This window comes from Ptychodera flava (genome assembly GCF_041260155.1).
Source record: "Ptychodera flava strain L36383 chromosome 3 unlocalized genomic scaffold, AS_Pfla_20210202 Scaffold_26__1_contigs__length_13983176_pilon, whole genome shotgun sequence".
Lineage (NCBI taxonomy): Eukaryota > Metazoa > Hemichordata > Enteropneusta > Ptychoderidae > Ptychodera > Ptychodera flava.
The window spans coordinates 6,585,072-6,606,082 of record NW_027248280.1 but is presented as its reverse complement, the minus strand read 5'-3'; the positions used below and the strand labels follow the sequence as shown (position 1 = coordinate 6,606,082).

At 38.3% G+C, this 21,011-nt stretch overlaps 1 long non-coding RNA gene across 2 annotated transcripts; it reads left to right on the top strand.

The window, feature by feature from the left end:
• Positions 1-8,842: 8,842 nt before the first annotated feature.
• Positions 8,843-18,821, top strand: LOC139126071 (uncharacterized). Of its 2 annotated transcripts, none has more exons than XR_011550454.1 (5): positions 8,843-9,152; positions 14,164-14,280; positions 15,309-15,547; positions 18,030-18,171; positions 18,744-18,785. It is a non-coding gene; the product is annotated as an uncharacterized lncRNA (long non-coding RNA). The 2 variants fall into 2 exon arrangements; XR_011550453.1 differs by having other exon boundaries at positions 8,844-9,152; positions 18,737-18,821.
• The last annotated feature ends 2,190 nt before the right edge of the window (positions 18,822-21,011 follow it).

Genomic DNA, 21,011 nt, shown 5'->3' with positions numbered 1-21,011 from the left:
TCATACTCCAGAATGATTTCATATTCAAATGTACAGTTATTGCATAATTTTGTGTAAGTCTTTAGCTGAAACGTGCTCTTTTGTGTAGGGCCGTGAATATGTAAAAGAAAGATCTGAAGAAAAAAAAATCATCGGATGCCACTTCTATAGAGGTTTTGCTTGTGTAACAAATATTCAATAATTAAATAATAACACATGAAGAGCGAGGGCAATATCACGATTTATTGCCTGCCCAAGGGATGATGGTAATGATCGAAATATTGATGATGCCCGAGCCGTAGGCGTGGGAATCATCAGTATTCAATCATGACCAACAGCCCGAGGGCAGGCAAAAAATCGTGATATTGCCTAGCTCTCATGTGTATTATTTTTATTACACCGAACAAGCAAACATGGCAATGAAACAAAACACAAAAACTTCTTCAGGTACAATTCGCCTTCTGAGTCCAGACCTCAGCGAAAATGTTGTCAGTGCCGAGTCTAGGGTTGCCGCTAAAGTTTGCCGATCTCCTCGTTGGCGTATCAATTTGTTGCTTGCATAGTTGCTGAACACAGAAATTGCATTCATTGTTGCCATTTTTCGTTCGTTTGCTGTTTAATGCATCAAAATATCGTCTAACTGTGCCGGTGACAGCTCTGCATGAGGTTTCGCAGCCGACTGCAAAGTACAACAAGCGAACGACAATTTGTTTTGCGCAGAAAGCATGCGCAGTAAGTAAAATGACGTCATCCATGTAATATCAAATGCAGAGGGCATCATCAGGTTCGCAGAGGGCATCATCACATTCGCAGAGGGCATCATCACGTTCTTTTACATATGTACACATGAGTCGTGTTTAACCAATGGCAGTGGCACGCTGAATGATTTGAGGGTGTAAATCAATTATGTTTATTACATAACATTTAACTTGCATCGAAACGCGCGCGTAACTCCCGGAATGCACGGCCTTTCAAATACCAAAACATTGTGGCCATTTCTTTATGTAATGATATACCAATTTTGACCGACTATTTTTGTTTGTAAACGCAAAGATTGTTGCTTGCAAGATTTCAATTCACTTTAGTTCGGTGCTAGTTATCGTAAAATGGACGACGTTTCCAATAAAAACTCGACAAAGAAAGTTGCATGTACTCATCGCAGTGTGGAGGATGATTTTTGTTATCAGGAAGAGCAGTTTGTCGTCAGCGAGGCAAAAACATTGACAACGGGCGACGTCGGCACAGCGTGGCTACTACTACTGGACCAAACTATGTAGTACACTTACCTCCAAGTTAGGTGACTGTAAGTGTAAAGTCCAGATTCGCCAGTGTCATATTATGACAAACCCACATGCACCACAGCACTCATGCAAATACCGCTAATAGTACGGCGCACTTGCCCTCACAGGTCCTGGGTTTCTGTCATATTATGACAGAACCCATGGCCTTGGAGCGCACTCTGTGGCGTTCCGAAGGTATTTTCCATGATATGCGGTGGCATTCTGCCGCCAGTACAGGTCACGCTGGGTCACAAATTACCCACCAAGTGTGATCGGCAGTTTTGGGCCGCTTATTAAGCCCCTGTCTTGTGACTTTCGACGAATTTCGACAGTCAACATAATCCACGTGTTTGCAGAAGGTCATGTCCAACAAGGAGTCCGATTAGTGAACAAATATTCGAATATTGACGATCATTTCTACCCCCAGTTTATCGATTTCGCTCAAGTACCGAGAATCATTTTGTGGATGTTCGTCATCTCTATTAGAAATACTGTTATAAAGGTTATTTGTGTAGGTACGCGTATAACATTTTGCAAGGAAGAAGAGCAATGTCAGAGCTTTAAAACGATACCTGTTTTGTAGTTGTCAAACGCAGACTAAAATGGTACGCGATTTTGAAAATGTGTTGACAGAGTGGCCACACAACTGTTCCCATACGGTAGAATTTGTATCGCTGCCATCACCGATACAAATGGGGTATTCTGAACGATCTGTGTAGGTACACGATTTTATTTCGCAGGACTTTCAAGCCAGAGTCTAGGAAATCACAGCGATATATGGGGTTGGTTGTCTTAGCCAGAATAAAACTGGTACGCGATTTTGAAATCGTGTTTTGACAGAGTGGCCACACAACTGTTCGACATTATGACAGAATACGGCACGGGAGTTCGACACAGTATGGCGTACGTAACGAAGGACGCATGTGGAGGTTGCCAGAAATACAATTTTTACGATGGCGCGCGGGCCGCTCTGATGGCTAATGAGAGTGGGGAAAATATTATGGTATAGCGCTCCAATTTTGGGCTGACCCGGACTGATCAGGTCCGAGTACGGCTGTCAGATTACAAGTGAATGAAACACGTGGTGCACGGAACATCTAGCGAAAGAAAGCCGCTGTTAAGAGTGTTTTTTTGTGTGGCCCGCCCGGGTGGCCGCGATGTTGAATGTTTGAAGTTGAGAATGTGGGAGAATAGCCCGGAAAGCTGGTTTGAACTCGCTGGCTCACACCATTGCAAGGATTGCGAAGTACTGATCGCCCGCGATTGTCCGGGGAGCCGAACTTTCGTAGTCTCGCAATTCCCTTGTAGACTGAAGGATTCAGTCGTGTGCGGACGCTCCCGCGACCTACGACCCTTTACCACTGATGGGTCGTAGTCGCAGTGCGCCGGAGCGCCCGCACCGACTGGATCTTTCAGTCTACTCCCCTTGAAATTTCCCCCAACACAAAAAAACTTTCAAGGGGAGTGGCGGGGCTACGAAACTACAGCAATCACTCGTGTTGCTGGCCATGGCCAAAGACATTTGTCTTTGCCATGGCTGACACTGGTATTGCACTATCGCTTGTCGATGTGCTCGGTCACAGGTTGAATTTGTTATCACCCTACTCAATATTACTCATTTGCCGTTGTTGATCTTCGTTGGCGACTGATTTATGGTAACTGGATACCGAATCTAGCTCATACTCTTCATCGCTATGTTTCCGTACGCTGACGTAAAATCTGGCAAGATTCACGTCACGGTCGTGGGTCAAGCTCGACTGGTGGAAATACTCTCGAGTCTACGAGTTTCCGTTGTTATTGTCCGAAGTCAGTCGTTGAAAATAGCAATTTCGCGACGCGTTTCATAATGTGTTTAGTTTCTTGCAACCTCACTAAAGCCTTGACGTCTTCGGTCGAGACCGCAGAAAAATCTTGCAGATGTCAACGGCTTATCGTAGTGTCATAATCTTCCAAATGGCGCACAGAATATGAATAGTTCACGCTCACAATACTTTAGCGCCTTAAAAGCTTGTTGGACGCGATTGATCAAGCTGCAAATTTTCTTTGTTTGGACTCTAACAATGCTGGCGCCACGAAATACTAGACAGTATCGACAACACGATCTCGCTCGTTTACACATTTAAAAGAATTACCCCAGTAACTTATTTTTCTCATGGAGGTATTCTGCGTACTACCCCCAAGTTCTATTGTGTTTCAAACAATCGTAATATTGAGCCGTTTTTATTATTTTAATTAATTTATGGCGTTGGTTTTCAAACAAAAAATTGTAGCAAGCCACGCACGGGCAAGTGATACTTTCTATCTTTTGTAATCTTTTCTAATGTCGGTAAATCAAAGTATGGTCTTATTTTATTCTTTATGGCGTCGGCCATCCGACATAGCCAGAATCTATATAAATAGACACACTAACTGGAAGAAGAACTAACTTGGACAAGATTCACTAGGAGTTAGGACCGAAACTTGGACCACGTCACTCCCCTGTGGAGTGACCAAGACTCAACAGAGGACAAACTAACTTGGTCCGACTGACACACAGGCAGATTCATGTATCGTTGACTGCGCCGTTAGGCGTAGTCATGGTTCCGTATTCAATAAATAAGTTGCAGTTATACATCAACACTCGTCGTCAGTTCAAGCTTCTTCAACTTACGTTATGACAGTAGCTTTCGCCGGTACCGCTTCCATGGTAGTCACAGTTCTTTGTTCCGTCCATGCCGAGCCGGCGACAATATTTACCAATAAAAATAGTACGGGATGTGCCCACCACAAGATGAAATTTAATACATCTTCCTATTTTTTAACTTCGTTAAGATAAATCCCTGAATGTAGAGCTTATTACCTTGAGATTGTAATACTTTCGATGGAGCGAAAACAGACATGTACCTAAACTGATAACTAACAAGCTCATAGTTTGCTTTAGCGAAATGTATTTGTATGTTATTGTATTGAGACGATATGATTTCGTATACTTAGAGAAATAAAGGTGCCCTCTTCCTTAACAATTATATTGATGGCGCAATACTGTGATCTCATTGGTCGGCACATGAACATATAAGCAATATAGCATGGTTGGAACAGGTACGAGCTCTCAGCTAGAGAAAAATTCTTTTTTCCACGCGTCAGATTCCAATTGATTATTATGACATAATAGCAAATTACCATGTCAGCAACGGGTGTACCACCCAATTTTGCTCGTGCAGATATCTTGTGACCTGGTCAAAACTTATATCGTTTCTGGGTATGATTAATTGCTTTAAAACACCCCAACGAAGGTATACCACAAGATTTGACCAGATCATGACATATGACGCAAAGAACTGGTAAAAGTCTTGTGGTATACAATGGGTGTTTATTGCTATTGTATTATACCAGTATATTGAAATTTAGGGTAAGACATTTTAAAATGACCATTTCTTAGACTGTCAGCTCAAATAAAGTTTGCGTATTTAGGGTGCCCTTAGAAACATGCATATCTTTATTTTAATCAATCCCTGGTTACCCGTCGATTAGATATGTCACGCAAGGCAAAGGAACAAATTAGAAAAAAAGAGTCAACATAGAAGTATTAATAGTACTTGAATTGTAGGTCAGTAGAAGATAATAGCAAAAATAATTTACATAATGACAAAAGTGTCAAACGTTGAACTTTGAATGATAAATCTTAACCTCGAGGACCAGCAAATCGCTTTCTGCTAGATTTTTGCAAGTTTGCCTCGCATCTCGGTACTTTTTGCCTCAACGCGAGCCAATCATGTAGATTTAAAAGCTCTTTATGTAAGTTATTGGGGCGAGTGAACTCTCTGTCCTGCATTATATATTATGTATGGAACTATGGTTAAGTTGATATGGCCGAATGACGGCTGCTCGAATTCGCGCTTAGTCTTGAAAACCGTACTGCTGGTCTATCTTGGCCCCTAATTTTAAGCGGGGTTGAAATGGAGTAACATGTTTGTCCAGGCCTTGCACAGGAAGACTTCAAACTCTGGATCTTTCCCAAAACTTTCTAACCATTCTAGAAAAATGAAAGGCGGTCAATGTTTTGTTGTTGCTGTTGTTGTTATTGATGGCGTTGTTGTTGTTGTTGTTGTTGTTTTATCGAAACACTGAGAGTACAACGTTTACTAAAATTACGGCAATTATGTAATCACCTTTCAAAATCTTTACTTCCCAAACAATCTGCCGCTTCCTTTTTTGTCTTTCAAATTCTTGATGTCCTCGATTTCTTTTTTACTCCAGATCGCAATTTTTTCGTGGTAAAACAGTCTCTGTGTCACTCAGAAACTCTGCTTCAGATAGTTCTTGGATTCTACGTGAATCTCGGCACTCTTCATGGAAGCCATTGTCTGTGGCAAAACGGCCGTGCATTGGTGTCCACTAGTGACAAGGTGAGAATGTTTCATAGCTTTTCATGAGTGTATGACCATATACGTGCCTTAAACGGTCATGAAGCGTTGTCCCGGTTCCTTGAATGTATGTCCGTTTGGAAGATGCCAGAGGATTTGCGTTTCTTAAAAATCGAGAAACACCATTATTAAGATTGGTTTCTAAACTAACACAGCAAAGTCCCAAAATTACATAAAGCCGCAAGAAATACTAATGATGTCTGCTTGCTTACAACAAACTGAAGGAGGGTGGCGATTACAAACTGTTTACTTGGAACTATCAGGCCAGCCTCACGTCAGCAGATAGTTGAGACTGGCGCACTAACTGGCTAACACATGGGTGAAGTCAGCGGCGAGCGAGCGATATTGAAAGGCCATAAAAACATAAGCACTAAGGCGATTAAGGTAAATATTACAACTATTGAATAGCATGGAAAATACCTCAGATTGCGTACACACTGGTATAGCAGCATTGTGAGCAGCCACGCTCGGTTAATGGGTAGTTTTCCTGTGTTTAAATTTTTAGCACTTTTGATACTGCACTATTATTCCTAAAATGCACAATTTCACAATGAATGAGACCAGTTCTAATTTTCAGAAAAATTGTCTCTTTGCTTTGAACAGCTATTTAGGTTTCTTGAGTTCATTCGGACCAGATATGACTTACTTGTCCCACTGAGGTCGTGCATCTTAGACCATTTTAAGTTAATTGAGACTCTCTTGGTCCTACATTCTACGTTAATTTGGATTGGCTATAGCTAAGGGTTTACTAGCCAGATTTGCGCTGGATTTATCGCGTCCTTGGAAGCTAATGTATCGAGAGTGTGAAATATTAATTTTCATTCCGCCAATTGGAAAATCATGACACTGATTTGTGATATTTTCAATTCAAGTCTTTCATAAAGGCATCGATCTTCATCTATAGATATCCGAACGGGAACACCTCTCTAATTCAGGTACATTAAATTTTACTTACAGCGTCATTCTGGTTTTCCTCATGCATGTGCAATGGTCATACTGAAAGCATTTGCAGTTAAGTTTAAATGTCTCGCTCGTATTCTTGTGGCAGCCTCTTCATACCCCGACTGAAAAAAGGTCATTCGACAGAATTGTTCATTATGTGAATAAAAATAATTAAAATTGACACATTTTATCCATATTTTACCTTAATGGGGGTACTACACTAAATCATGACTTTTAAAATACCTGATATGACATTATCAACAATCGCCAACTCCCTTATTCTGACATCGTTGGCAACCGACACTGAGATCAAATTACAAAGTCACATGCCTGGCGGCACCTCCCCCCTGCACCACAGTGCACATTCCAACATCTCGAGGCTCTACTGACGCAGGCAAGAATGATGATATTGTGTTCGCACAAAGGCTTTATATATGGTGATCAACATGCCACCTGCCCGTCTAAGGCAATATCAGAGCTGCACCTCGATAGCAAGTGAAGGTGTATGAGACTTATCAATACCTAACTGCTGTGAAACCAGCACGTCTTCAAAATATCTATATCAAGATAAATAAATAATATTACCGCATGCACTAACTTCAAAAGTCAAGCAGAAAACATCACCCATTTTAAGGTCTTGTCTCCCTGCATTGTTTCATTCCGACATACTATACACAGTTTTTCATCAGAGACCAAGCAAGATAGCAGATCAACTATTATAAGGAGACTGGTAAACACTGAGCAATACAGCTTGATGAGTGACTTCCACAAGATGTTATTTGAGCTACCGTCACTCTTACTACCTTGACAATGTCTCCCTCATTTTATCTAAAAATAATTTTTATCGATTATTTTTCATGTGTCTACCATCGATGTGTATCATCAAAATATAGATTCTGGAATTGTTTTTTATCCTGGCGGGGTTAGAACTCGGTGTAAGTGTTTCGAAATAGACAAATACTATCAAAGTTGCTCATACTACTACACAGCTAAATCTAAGTTTTTCTTTGAAAAACGTTATTTCGATTTCGAGCAAGAGTTCTACAGACATGTGTAAAAACATGTGTAAGGGTCACTTTTTTAGAATACTGTTCAAGGGGGAGGGCCACTTTTATAAATCTATTTTTGGGGATAATCATTTTTGACTGAAGCTGATTTTATGGCTAAGCCTTTGATCGTCCGTGTAATTTTCCTGAATAGGAAATTACCAACGAAATATGCCGATTATTTTCAATAGGTACACATTATCCACAAGTTTCACGTGCAAGGAAGTGTCATGGTTTTCTACATTAAACTCATTGAACAGTTAAACTGATGAAGACAAGAGACAGTGGAAAAGTGTATACCAATTATCAATGTACATAAATGCAAAGACATTGTTGGTTATATATATTGGAAAAAAAACTGTAGACAGCCATGTAACATTTCATTTCATTTCAACATTTCAGTGAAATTCCAAAATCACATTTTGCACACATATTGATTTGTAACCACTCTACTCTGATCAAGAACATTAATATCAAATATCAAGCGCACATACATGCACATATTTACTTAGTTTTGTATTGAAAAAAAAATATAGTTTCATCACAGACCGCCATGGCATAGTTCATCAACATTTCGGTGAATTCCATAATCAAATTTCTTGCACAACCATTGACTTGTAACCACTCTTGTCTAATCAAGAACATTAATATAAATAATCAGGCGTACAAAAATGCTCTGATTTACCTATTTTGTTTTGGAAAAAAATTATTCAAAGTTTCATCATAGACTGCCATGTATAATAAATCTACATTTCAGTGAAATTTCAAAATAAAATTTCTTGCACAACCATGGACCTGTTACACTCTAGTCTAATCAAGAACATTAATACCACTGGGGAGAATACTGAAGTGGTGGAGGGAGGGTCAAGTTTTAGAATGTCGGACAAGGGTGAGGGTCACATTTTAGAGAGGAGGACAGGGAGTAGGGTCAAATTTTACGGTACAGGTGTGCGTTGAATTCCCCCGGCTCACCCCTGTAATTGCTGAAGGCTCCTAAGATCTCTACGGAGAAACCTAGAATTCGGTACCTTTGTCAGCATTGCATCTAGTGCAATATTCCGAGGTGTAAAGTTCTATGCAAATGAGAACAAGTGTAGCGAAGTGTAGCGAAGTGTAGCGACGCTAAATTAACCACTATACTTGAAAACTTAATGTGTTAGGAGTGTTGTTTATATTTTATAAAGCATTCTGTAAAATTTGTACATTCAGTTTCTTTGATGTATTGTCAAAATAAAGCCAAGAGTGGCGTACTTGATTGTTTGTCATGGAAGGATATGCCTGTGTAAAGCGGACCTACTGTCACAAACGCTCGGTGACCCCCGTGACCCGAAGACTGTACGAGGAATGCCCAGGCGGAACTCGCCGAAGTCACTTCATTATGCGGCCCCGCGGTCGATCGCGTATGAGTTGCGTTTTGTTACATCGTACTGCAAGTCTCACCATTGTAGGGTAGCAGCTGATGATCACGTATTTTCCTCGACTGGCGAAGTCCTTTCTTCCACGTAAGTAACAGTATGCTGCCGCTTATGGGGCTCTCTGCCTCGGCATAGCTGCAGTACAGTAAGTTCGAGGTTTTGCCTGGGTATTTGGGTCGGACGGCAAATCTGGTTTTGTCGTCCAACCAGATACCCAGGCAAAACCTCGAGCTACTGTACTGCAGCTATGCGTGGCACTGCTGTAGCAGTGTGTGTAAAACTGCACAGTGGCTCGAGGTTTTGCCGTCCGACCCAAATACCCAGGCAAAACCTAAAGCGCGAGCTGCTGTACTGATACTGCAGCTGGTCAGCCTCAACACGTACAGCATGCCACGCAGAGTTGCTGTATTGATATTGCAGTGAGATCGCACTGGTTTCGGTGTTTGTCAATCATCATGTGTTGTTACAACAAACAGTCACACGAAACGTACAAACGTATACTATATTGTCAGTAGACGCCTGCAGAGAAGACCATTTTATTGCTGAACCGCCGAGAAACGAAAGTTCTGCACGCAGAGGTTTAATAATCACAGCATGGCTATATCTATAGCTCTGCGTGGCAGGGCGCTGTATGTGTTGCCGGCCTTTTACGGCCGTATAACGCCGGTAACACACCCCAGGGCTCGAAATTAACTTTTTTCTCTTGTAGTCCCATTGCATTGGGCTACCATTTTCTGAAGTTGTTAGCCCAGTGACAAGGTCTGGTAGCCCATGCATGAATGAAGATTTTTTGTGAAGGATATTTTATTTATATCTAGACAATGAAAGATTTATTTTTCATGATTCTATTCAGGAAGTGAATTTTCTAGTCATTTGACATCAATACCCGTACCCGCAGATCATCATAGCCTTAGGAGAACGGTGACGCCTCAAAGTTTGACAACCTATTCACACATACGGAGAGCTTGTATGCAATTTTGCAGTGCTGTGGTGGGATCTGGAGGCTGTGTTTACAAACATCAGGGAAGGTGACAAGCTGCTATTGTAATTTTGAAATTTACTGATGCTACACAGGACTGGAGATTCTCATGATTCATTATGATAATTGTACCGCTGTGATTCCCCGGGGAAGGCAAAAATATCCCCCATGTTTAGACAGATTCACAGACTGTTGTAAAAATTCTGAAAACATGTTTATAACACCATTCCTCTCTATCCCCATTTTTAAATTAGTTGGAAAATTATGCTTGAGTAAGATTGAGATTATATGTCATGCATATTTATTACCTGACGTCATATGAATTATTTATCGCTACTGAAACCCTGCAAGGTTTACAAGTCTGTGGGGAAAAGCATTCACCCCACTATCTGAGCACCAGCCCCACCAGCCTGCAGAAGTTATTCCTTCAATTTATTAATTTTTGATATTTATATGCCCACAGACTTGGAGCAAGTCTACAGAGTGCAAAAATGTAGTCAGTTTTGTATTGGAAAAAATTGTTCCTTGTTCTATTGGCAGCCTTGTATACATGGAGTGCATTTGGGGAAATTCCAAAATTTAATTTCTTGTACATAAATGCCCTTATCACACTTATGTTAACCATATTAATTAATGATTAATGTAATTAATATTTAGAAATAATGGGTGATGCCCTGACCATTATTATTCATTTATGGCCAAGGGCAAGCGGAAAGTCAAGAATTAACAAGGCTTGGCGAGCATGCTTATTTTGGCTTTCAGTCTTGCCCAAGCGTATAGATAAATGTTAATGGTCGAGGCAGAGTCTTGTATTTTCATGATATTATCAACAAACCCTAGAAAACCATCAAGATTTACAAAAATTTCCCATGTGAAAATAAAGCACACCTAGCAATGGTATACCACGAGATTTTGACCAGTTCACGACATATATGCACGAGCGATAGCGAGTGTATATATGGAGTGAACTGGTCAAAATCTCGTGGTATACCGTCGCTGGGTGTGATTTATTGCTATTATATCATAATAGTATATTGAAATTGTGGTGTGGAACGTCAAAAAACGGATTTTTGCTCAAGCTGAGAGCTCGAGCGTGTGCCAGCCGTGGTATATCGCCAATATACCACGGTTCTTTTCGCGTCTCGACCAATCGGATCGCTGTATTTACACCATCAATATACTGGTTTGATATAATATATATTATTGCCTAAATATATGGGTTTATGTGCCCGAGAACAGGTGACAATATGCCTGACGCCAGGAGGGCAAATTGTCTCCTGCTGCGAGGGCACATAAACCCATGTATTCAGGCAACAATATTTTTATTACATGCCTCTTCATGGTTACAAATGCTATATGACATTTACAATGTAGTTATATGCAGGACATTTTCAAACAATTTTACCATTATCGACCAACATCAAACGGATTTTAACGAAAGTAAAAAAAAGTGTGTGCATGTATATTTTACATCTATCATTAAGCGTCTACTTAGATGTAAGAAAACATTGAAGTGCTTCACTGGCCTGGGTCACCATGGAAACCAGTCAGTACATCGTTAACCGACCCACTAACTACCCAGATATTCCTTTTCAAATCAATTCACTGATTTGCACTCACATCAAGGCATGTAATAGGCAATGCACGGTCATGCCCACCCTAAAAATTTGGCAAATCTGGAGATTTTTTTAAAAAGTATAATTTGGCCACAAGTGCTTCATTTTGTTTTTGTAATTGATTATTAGCTCCCATATATGCATATGTATAGTATATATGCAAATGGGAGGTATTCTTGTATGGTGGAAAAATTTCGTCTGTATGTAAGGACATGTTGTATGTATGTATGTATGTATGTATGTATGTATGTATGTATGTATGTATGTATGTATGTATGTACGTAGTAGTATGTAGTACGTATGTATGTATGTATGTATGTATGTCCGTCCACGTCAAAAACTCCAAAACCGTAGCACCTGCTGTCTTAGTATTTGGTGTACAGGTGCACCTAGGGGTGGAGATGTGAATTTGTTCAAATGAACATGTCAGTGTCAAAAATATGCAAATGAGGGGAAAAAAGGAAAATCCTGCAAATGGCTAAAACTCAGTAAGCATGGTCAGATTTGGTTGAAACTTGCTATGCAGATTTCTTTAGGTAATTTAAATTATGTGTGCAAAAATTGGGATGAAATTTGCATGTTTGTATTTTTAGGGTATTTTTTCCGTTTTTAGTAAAAAAATCTTGTTCTCTGAAATCACTCGTCTGATTGCTATGAAACTTGATATTCATGTTCCTCAGGATGAACTCAGTCACGCTTGTACAAATTGTATTGATATTGTCATATTTGCAATGTTGGGGCAATTTTCCCAATTTTTGATAATTTTTTTTTATCCAAAAACTACTGATTTGATAGCTTTGATATTTGGTATACAGGTATCTAAGATTAATCTCAATATAATTATTGAAGGTATGTTGAAACTGGCAATTTTTTTTTATTTTGGGGGCAATTTTTGCCTTTTTGGTCAAAAATTTTTTCTCCTAAAACTTCTGATCTGGTAGCTTTGATATCTAGTGTACAGGTTACTAGGGTTTACGTTAATTAGATATATTTAAAATTAGGATGAAATCTGCAATTTTGTATTTTGGGGGCAATTTTTCTCATTTTTGGTCAAAAAATTTGTTTCTCAAAATTTACCAGTCTGATTGCTTTGATATTTAGTAAACCGGTTCTTAGGGTTTTTGTTATAAGATATATTGAAATTAAGTTGAAATCCGGAATTTTGAATTTTTGGGGCAACTTTGTGAAACTCTCAGTTTTACTGGGATATCTTTCATTTGTATTTTTAAGATTTTTTTGGTAATTTTATACCTACTGGAACTAAGAGAATATAATGTGGTTATTTAGTAAGCATTTGATATGGTAAACTGTATTTGGTGTTGAAATGCAGTAAAAAAATCCTGGCAGATTTTGAAAAAATTCCAAACAAATGCCAATAAAAAATTCAGCCAGAGAAGGTTTGACAAAAGAAAAGGTGGGAAGGTGGGGAAAACAGAATGTACAATGGATCGGATAAAAAAGATAATGTACCTCATCGATCTTTCAGACACCATCCCTTATCAAATGGTCCACCCCGATGTATTTTTGCACACAATTAACCATGCAGTGTATTTTAGTTTAAGATGTCAAGTTAATTAAGGATTTGAAAGGAATAGTCAAGTTCACCACAGTTTAACTTTATCTCTTGTGTCATCATCCTTGTGTAATTGGTTAAGTTTGTAAGTTGTTCCATATGTGGATGCACCAGCTGTTCTGGAAGAAAACAATGTTTACTTTTCCCTGTAGGGTTTCTGAGTTGATGATTGTATGTTGAAATTTCTCCATGTATCTGGTGTATGGGCAAAGTGTAAACATTGGTTGCATGTTATGTAATTCAGTCTATGTATTGTAAATGAAAAATCAAGAACAGTTTGCTGTGTGCTTGTAAAAGATAGCATATTTGTCAATACATAAACTGCCTTGCAGATTGATTGTCTTAAAGATTATCACAGAAGTTGAAAAGGAAAAGAAACTAATCAAATTGCTGTAACGTATTCACTCTCAGTGCCTGTATAGGCCTATACTTAACTATTTTATCATTACATTCAGCTGTTTGTTATATCTTTATCACTCTCCATGGGCCAAGGCACACTTGGGGTCAATGTCATCACTCTGTGCCAGTCTGTGTATGTCAGTCTGTCTGTATGTATGTCCATGTTTCATACAATTGTTGACTTGTTTTGATAACTTATATGGGAGCGAACAGTGATGTTGTCACTATTTTGATCTTTGTACAATTGACAATTTACATGTTTGCTGAAAAGTTACAATGTTAGCATTATTATTCATTTTCACGGACATAAAAACAAACCATTGCTGTGTATTTGTGGTCAGTCACATGGTTCAGCTCGACCAATTAAATGAGATGTATATAGCATGGTAATACATAATGAATGAGTGAATGATTTTACTAATCATTTGACCCATATATTCATGATTATAAAGTTGAGTATCCATTGTACAGACAGTGAGGAATAGGATTATCTGCAAGATTCTAATTGTATTCATTGATATTTGCCTACAGCTGTAAGTATACCTCACGTACCCTGGTCGTAAAGCCTCAGAGGTACATGTATGTGAAACTTAGAAGGAACAAGAAGCAAAAGATGGATAACTGATCTTTAATAAAATCCTTCATCAGGTAAGATTTGTTTTAAATTTTTAATTATTTTTTATTTTTAATTTCCTGCACATGTCTCATTCATTATCAGTTAAGCTTTTCGCATGCTCTGTTTTATTTGGCGGATACTTTCTTCAACATCAATTGCTTTGTACATAACTTATGTAATACATGTAAGTATTTTAGAATATGCGTCTTTAGTGTGGTCTCCTTGGCAAAAAAAAACAACAGGACAAAATAAAGCAAGTGCAAATGAAATTCATGAAGTTCCTTTGTTTCAAACATAGCATCCTTACAGCCGAAATAATTATGAAGAATTCTGCAAGCGTTTGAACCTTTGGCCTCTTTATCATTGGAAATTATTTATATTTTTTTAGAAATATAAGAATAATGTGTATGATTGTCCCCAGTCATGTTTCATATTAATTTTGATGTTCCTCAGTAAACTACATGTACTAGAACCCGCATTGTTTTTTAGACTCGCAGTATAAAACTCAATGTATTTAGGTACTTGGCTCTTCAAAGATATATGGCTACTCTAAATGAATTGTGCATTTCCAGCCCTGCCATTGACATCACTTTATCTTGTCAAAGTTTCAGATGCCTGGTCAGAATGTCATGCTTAAATATGTACATATTTTTAATGGTTTCATATAGTTTGTTGTGTTGTTTATTGTTTTATTGTACCTTATGCATTTATATTTTTATGTATTTATTTTATGGAGCCTGTTAATGTGACTTGTTCCTGTTGGTCTTCCTTTGAAATAAATATATAAATAAATATATTGCTACTTGCTTGAATACACGTCTTGACCTACATTATGTACCTGTTTCCTTAAAAGGTCCACAATCACCAGTGAATACAATGGGTTTGGGGCAAAGTTATAGTTTAATTAAAATTACAGAAGTCATAAACAATCAAGTTGTCTTATCTTGCATATAAAAAGCCATATTTTAGAATGAACTGATGTAAACTAATGTCAGCAACTTGCAGGAGATAATATTTACATTGCATGCTTCAAGTTAATGTTTTCTTTTCACCTAATCAGATTCAAGATCCCTTGCTGAGACAGTGCATACTGGGCAATGACAACCAGGTGAAAAGCAACATAGTGACAATACCATCCTCCATTGCAAAGGAAATACACAGTGTGTGGCTATGCAAACAGCCAAAACTGAACAGAGATCGTGGTGTTGCATCAATGCAGAGCAAAAACCTGTGGAATTGAGGGAGTCTTTCATCAATATATTTACTTTCCTAAGACAATGGGTCCTTGCTGTGGCACAGGTTTGTACTTACACTGTTCAGTGTTTCCACTGGCTAAATTTTCCCCTAAGCCATTATGGCTAATTGAGACCAAAATTGATTAGCCAGAACTATAGCCATCAAAATTACATGTAATTGCATTTATGATTTTTATCCAACTGACAGTTGTATACTCAGGTGGGTCCTATCAGTTGCTACAATGGCAAGATGACATTAAACTAGTCCAATAATCATTTACATTCAAGGTAATACATTACCAGGTCCATTTGTGATTTAAAAATTTAAGTAGGACCATCCTGAACGACTGATAATCAGTGGCAATGTAAATAAACAACTATTTTTTATGGAACAAACTGCTTTCTTAATAACATTCACAACAAATTTTATTTCCTGTGTGCCAAACACTTATGTGACTTGCACTTTTGTAAATGTATCAAGATGTATCACAAGTATTACATCATTGACAGGGTAACTTCAAGATGTTTCCTTTGAAAGATCCATAGCTTCTGCCTCAGTCATCAAGTGCTTTCAGTTCTCCAATCACAGAGTCTAATTTTTACACCAACTGTTCACTTTAAGAAGGTGTACTGGTAATTACATTTTGTACACTAGGTGTAAACAGTCGCCTCTTTCTATTGGTAGTCCAAACAGTGAATGCTTTAGTTTCAAAATCAAACTGGGTGTATATGTTAAAATGTCCTGTCTGGCCACATGTCTTACAGAAAAAAAAAGCTGACTCTTCTCTTATTCAAACACTAGCCATGGAAATTCAACGAACTATTCCTGGCACACTTTCTTTTTTTGTAACTACTCCTACCCTGCAACTCTGCGGACAGCCTGTGCAATTATCTTTTTTGCTTACTTGTACTCGAACACGACTTAGCATGTCACAGTGTGCTGCTTGTTGTTCAGCATTGTAAACATTCAACTGGACAACATCCTAGTTATATCTTCATGCAAATTTATGACCTATGCCTATCCACAATACAGTGTTATATTCAGTACTTTTACACATCATGGCAGAAAGTGACCCCTGCCTATATCCACAAATACATGTACACGGTATGGAAGATAACCCGGGCCTATCCTCAATCCAAATGCATTCACATGGTATGGAAGATGGCACAGACATATCCACAATACACATAATATATAAAATGCAATGGAAGATGACCTAGGCCAATCCACAATACACATACATGCACACAGTATGTACATGTAAGATGACTCAGGCCTATGTAGAATACAAAGTGGGAGATGACCAAGGCCTATCATCAATACAAACAGTCTGTACCTGTATCGTATTCAGGATAGGCGTGGGTCATTTTCAATAAAATATGTACCGTTATTGTATTCAGGATAGGCCTGGGTCATTTTCCATAGCAGGTACCTGTATGTGTATTCTGGCTAGCCCAGGGTCACCTGCGATGCTGAATAATTGTTTTGTGGATAGGCCTAGGTCATTGTATTTGCATAGGTTATAACATTTACATGAAGTTAGGCTCAGGACGTCATCCAATTGACAGTTTACCATGCTGCACTCATTTATAGCTGCCTCTGAGGTTGCCACAGAAGTGTTCTAAGGTGCCGGTTTTTGAAACACTGGTTTCATTCTGTTCACCACCCTTGCTGTCATTGGCTGCTGCTGTCTGCTTAGTTTTTGAAAATACACTGCAATCAGTGTTTCCTGACTATGTTAGAAGCATTGTTTACAAAGCACTTGTCATCATAAAATAACAAGGTCATTGCATGCAGCCATCTGAAAGCATGGCATATCACTTGTTACTGATTATAATAGTTTTCTGAGACTGCACACTAAAGCGAGGAAAGAATGACCACCCAGGGATGTTGAAAAATATCTCTGCCTTTTAACTACACTCTCGATCAGCCCCCTGAAAAATAGCACTAACCAGTTTTGCGAAGGATAGTTGAAAAATATTTCCCAATCTGCAGACATTTCATTTCCCATTTCACGCTCTTGCGAGTGGCAGCGGAAACACTGCTGTTGTCATACACAGTTGTAGTTCTTTTTAAAATACCCTCTTGAGTAGATCAAATGTATTACACCTCTACTAGTATTTAATCAGTAATTTTGTTGTGATAATCATGGCTTACACATTTTGGTGAAGTTATTTTCTCTTTTTTAGCTGAATTTGCTAAAAAATTTTCTTTAGACTTGGCACTCTATGAATTGCCTAGTGAAATGCAGATGATATGATAAATGCACATGACTAGACATTCAATACATGTAGCTTCATTCGTAGGATCCATAAAACTGTTATGATGAAATATATTCCAATGAGAGAATACATCTGGTATGCACACGTGATTTATAACGTTTACATGTGTGTAATGCTTATCATCATTAGGGTTAAGGACATACAGAGTGTTTACAATTCATCCCAGCAATACATCCCATCATCAAATGTATTTTAATCATTCCGGTTATCATTGTCATTTAAAGAGTTATAAGTAATCATGAGTCTATCTGTTTACAATTCAGGATCAGCAGTGAATGCTGCAATATCAAGGATGAGAAATATCATTGACCTTGACAAGAGCGTTAAAGACAAAGTGGAGGGCTTTGAATTGGACTTGGACCATGACATTATAACGAAAGATGAATGGAAATGATCAAACAACAGGTAAATTTCTTCCATTTCAGTCCTTGCACCCAAGTATATGTACACAAGTGACTGTTGCAAAGATGTGCTGGAAGTGGTATCTTGTAACTTGCACAAAGTGTTTTATGTTAGTTGTCTTTATATAGCTACACATGTATAGCATCTTTACAATTACAAGAATACTAATTAGAAACACAGGTTCACAAAAACATAAGTGATACATTGCTGTATTTTAATTGACATTGCCAGCAGCAACTATGCAGGTGCATCAGCTTAACACTAATCCATCCAGAATTATACACAACATGCATGTGATAGCAATCCTCATTCTTAAACTGTGCAGGACATTGGTTGTAGCCAATCTATTACATATGACATGAGCAAGAAGGAAAAAGTGTGGTTGAGATGTCTAGGTTAGAGAAACATGCATATAGCGGAGACAAAAATAAATTTATTTGTTCTTTGTACACAAGAATTCTTGGATATGTAAACACAAATAAACTAACTTTTTTGTGAAGAGAAATTATTATCTTCCATGATTGGTCCATGATTGTCTTCCATGAGTTTATTATTATTTCTATGTTAGGGAACAGGTGTGTATATCCATGCAGAAGAGGAAGCAAGATAAATCCAAACCGACTTCAAGGCAGCATTTTACCACGCAAAGAAAGGACCAACTACCAGGGACAGTTGTCTCAAGATGAAGACAGTGGGATTGCACCTCCATTTGGTAGAGGATTTCCTATTAGTCAGTATGGTGGACAGACGTGAACCCTTACACTGCTCAGCACACAGATTGTATGTACATGTATGTTGGGATCAAAAACTCCTAAACCACTACACCTACCACAGACAAACAGTGGGCAACTTAACAGATATAACCCGCAATACTAAGCATCATCATATTACAGCTAGTACACAGAACTGTTTAAGGTAGTCCAGCTCAAAGAGAGGAAAAATTCAACTTTCAGAGCACTGAGAAAACACAATTATTATTTCATGCCTCCCCTCAGTATCATGGTGATCTCTGTAGTATAATAACAAACCTGTAGGTAATTGTCACTTGTGATGATTGTTTATAAACATTCCATTATCACTTTTTCTGCTCCAGAGGTGTACATGTCAATCAGGACCCAGATTTACATATACTGGTCAATAACATTGCAATGTGCACATGTATGATATATATAGGTACTTTGTTTCCCAGTAAGCTTTCAGAAGAAGAACAAGAAACTAGAGTTGATATTATAAAATTTGTGAAAAATTCATCAAAAAGATACAGCTACACTGCAGCCCAAATTTCATTGGAAGCTGTCATTATTTACAGCCTAGGCTTGGGGGGGGGTGGGGTGGGGGGGGGGTGGGGGTGTTGGAGGAATTTTGTCGGAAACTCTAAAATTTCAAGTACCCCCCCCCCCAAAAACCATGATGAACTTGAGTAACCCCCCTCTCTTACATGGAAATTTTGACTGACCCCCTCCCCTCACTTTGAAAACTTAAATTTCAATACATGTATTTTATATAATTTACATAAATACAGCAATAGTAAAGACCATTCAAATCCTAGTGTACCCTGCTAGATAATCATTGGTTATCTCATGACGGTTGAAAAAGGTGAAACCACAAAATGAAATTCAAAGTCACAACAAAACATAGATGTCAAAGGTCACACTATAACCAGTATACAACCACATACAGTATTGTTTAATATGGATGGGTATCATAACAGGGTCCTCACTGGGATATCTGATAGGGTAGACTTTGAAAGTACTGATTGAAGAACATGCGGAAGGCTGATGGGGAAAGTGTCCGACGGGCTTGCTCATCTCCCTTGCATGGAAAAATTTGAGAAATTGTAGTGTGCATTGGTACAGTTTGGCGTAATCTCAGAGGTGTTTTCAATGTGTAATTTTACTGAGTAAAAATTTTTAGAAATTGATGTGTGAAGTGGTGCAATCTGAGAGGTACGTGTTTCAATACATTTTGCACCAACGTTTCAATACATTTTGCACCAAAATTGAGTACCGCCTTCTTTCTCTCAACATTTTGAGTAACCCCCCCCCCTATAGCTTTCAATATTTTGAGTGACCCCCTTCATATTCCTCTGACCCCCCCCCCCCCGGCTGTAAACAATGATGGCTTCCAAGGAGATATATCTTCAAGCTTGTGTGATATGGATTTCAGGCAATGTCAACTTGTGGACAGGGTACAGAGATTTATGTTGCAGATTATTGCAAATTGGACTAACTCGTGAATACAGTACATGAAGTCCCATTCCATTATCAAGAGCAAAAGCTGAAAACTACATCTGAAGCTTGCTTTGGAGATCAAAATTATTGCTTGTAATAAGTTAAAATTCATGTTATCAGAAAATCACAAGCACACCTTAGCAGTCTGACAAGCTTATGAAAAATAGAGATTTACAAGTATATTGTTATCATTACTTGTTTACTTGTATTCCAAGGAATATAACTTTAAAAAGAACAGACATGGAATCAAATGGTTTAAATTCTATTTTAGCTCTGCAGTTAGTGTGAATGAGCTTATTTTTAGCTACTATAGTCTATAGAAGCTATTGGGATGGGTATCCGTCTGGCGTCCGTCTGTATGTATGTATGTACGGTATGTATGTATGTATATGTATGTCTAATTGTGAGGCGTCCGTCCTCTCAAATATCTTGAGAACCACCATACTTACTGATTTGATATTTGTTGTGTAGATGAAAATATGATTTTGAGAAACCAATTTTTTCAAGTTTTTGATATTGTTGAAAATATCCAAATTAGTGCCAAAAAAGGCGTTTTGGGTAAAAAATCTTCTTCTTAATAACCGCTGGTCAGACAGCTTTATTATTTGTTAT